We start from the raw sequence: 2529 nt of genomic DNA, 5'->3' as shown, positions 1-2529 counted from the left end.
AAATGACTTTGGCAAATGCAAGCAGCAAAAGAATCGCTTTCAAGTGCTTCCGTGCGAGTTATATTGTATTTAATTTTGTAGTTACGTTGTTTGTTAGACATGCACATTGCACATGTACTTTTCGTCCACATTTCCAATATACTAACTTTCAGAAAAACACTTTTTACATTGCTATGTTGCCATAATTGCCACAGCACGTGTAAATAATGCATGTTACATAAAAATAGGTACTTAGGTATAGTAAATTAGTTGTATGTTTCAATAACAACGATATAGCCTTATTATTGTGAGTGGCGCTGTCCCTAAATTAAAAAAAGAGGAGGGTCTCAATTCGACTTTTATTTTTATTTTTGTATGTTACGCGGTAACTCGTTGCAAATTTGTGAATCGATTATGATGATTCTTTTTTTGTTGGAAAGAGGGTACCTGTCCCATTTAAATTCGAAGAAAATATTTCACCTCTAAGGGTGGCAAACTGGGGGATGAATCTGGTTTCGTGCACTTTCCGGTAACCGATTTCAATAAAACTTGCCAAATAGATGTAGGTAATTCCACGAACATTTGAGGTCGGTTTTTTTAGTACTTTGTATTGAGATTATGATGTAATTAACCGGAGTGCAAATAAATCTTATTTAGTCCTAAACATGTTCACTTATTTATACGCGAAATATATGTATAGGTAGGTAGTATATTTTAGATAGTTTGAAAAGCAAAAAAAGACCAGATTTCTGATAAATTCAATTCTCAAAACTTTTAAAGAAGAATGAGTAAATTGTTGTGTACACTAGTGTAGGTACATAGACTTCGTATCTAATATTTTAATCAACCTGTTTTCAGGAATTTCAAAGAAGACGTCACAGCTGATACCCGCACTCCCCCGGGAGCATTTGTTTAAACTGCCTTCGCAAGCGCAACTCAGCGATTTATCATTAGTCCTAGCCCTACATCACTTCAATGCATTTTAGAATTTAGATACCACCCAAATATTCAAACAGTCAACAAAAAATATTGTAAAAATATTATTAGGTTCTCAATTATAGATGTAAAATTTAGTTTAACATCGATATTTTTAATGTGTGAGCAAACACGGATGGTGAACGTTTAGGAGACTTGAAACACTGGTAGGCTAAATTGTTGATCTATTGTTGTTATTTTTTTATTAAATGTAAGTGTGATCGTGCATTAGGTATTACATTTTGGTAAGTTAAAAATCACTCAATAAGTAGATATAAATATGAGAATTATTTATAATGTTAACATACAAATATGGGACTTTTGCGGCGATATGTAGTGCTATGCATGTAGAAAGAAGAAAACGTAATAAAGAATCAAATCTCGTGTTCTCTCGTCTTATTCTATCTCGTATTGAAATCAAATTATGCAGACACGTATAACAATAAGTATTTTATTAAATGTTGCAAAATAGGTTTTTACTTTTAGAACTAGTTACCATTCCTTGAGATAGATTTAATCATTACCTTCATATTGTTTTATTCTTTTGATACATATATGGATAGATGAATGTGCTGATCTTGGCTCACAAAGCTTCTTATACTCATGTACTCATGCACTGGAATCTTATACGCATCAAAATTCATTTAAGTTCATTATTCGTTTAAAAGAATATAGTGTAGCCTAATTTAAACCATAAAGGATCTTTTAACCTGTTTCAGGAATTCCTTGACAAGGAAACACTCGCACAAGCTCCCAAATCATATCTATACTCGATAAATAAATAATGCGCCATTTCTAGTCTGTTTTTAATCTATCGTGTTAAATGATAAATGTTACAGTCCCTGTTACTATTGTAATTAAGGTTTAGTGCTCATTGTTGGATCGATTACGACGCCGAACTAAATATCTCTAGTTTCATATATACTTCAGATTTAATCCTCTGTAATATTTACCTCAGGAGGTTCGTAATATTTTCGAATTTGCTTGGAATACTTGTACCAACTTTAAATGTAAACTCTATTTAATATTGTAAACGTACCTAAATACAAGCTTCACCGTCAATGGGTTAGCGGACCTGGCTAGTTGCCTTCAAACTACATAAATCTTATAATTGACAGTATTATCTTGCAGCACTTACACTCGATATCTGTGATTGTGATGCGGTCTGTCTGTTGTGAAGAGGTACGGTTAGTTTTGGAGACATATTGTAGTATTACAATCATATTTCTCTCATCAATAAAACGTGTTTTGTGCTCTATCCAGTTGTTTTATTTCGTTAGTTTACCTCAGGGTGCGAAATCATAATTATTATTGATAGTTGTCATTGATAAATATCACGATAATGTTCTTGTTATTTATAAAATTAACTGAACAACAAAATGCAAACACGCAAATATGTACCCAAATGTGTTAACTGTCTCAAAAATGTCGCGAACCAAACCGTTTTCCCAAAAATTTTCTTCGTACTTATTTAATTAACTATTTGTCATTTTCAAATAAAAAAATAAAGAGACAAAATTATCGCAGCATGTATAGGATAATTATCAAAGAAAATATCTTGATAATTTCGAACCT

The 2529-nt window shown here is 31.9% G+C and overlaps 1 protein-coding gene across 1 annotated transcript in view; it reads left to right on the top strand.

Annotated features, from left to right (window-relative positions):
* The window catches only part of LOC113237058 (syntaxin-1A-like), an 8619-nt gene extending 6419 nt beyond the window's left edge, over positions 1–2200 (top strand). The window contains exon 7 of the mRNA XM_026473312.1: positions 838–2200. The gene's annotated coding sequence lies outside the window, so the exon portion shown is untranslated. The remainder of the gene's footprint in view (positions 1–837) is intronic.
* Positions 2201–2529: the final 329 nt, after the last annotated feature.

Source organism: Hyposmocoma kahamanoa, unplaced genomic scaffold, assembly GCF_003589595.1.
Source record: "Hyposmocoma kahamanoa isolate Upper Pololo Valley unplaced genomic scaffold, ASM358959v1 93, whole genome shotgun sequence".
NCBI lineage: Eukaryota > Metazoa > Arthropoda > Insecta > Lepidoptera > Cosmopterigidae > Hyposmocoma > Hyposmocoma kahamanoa.
Note: the sequence above shows the minus strand (reverse complement) of the source record. Positions and strands in the feature narration are given on the sequence as shown.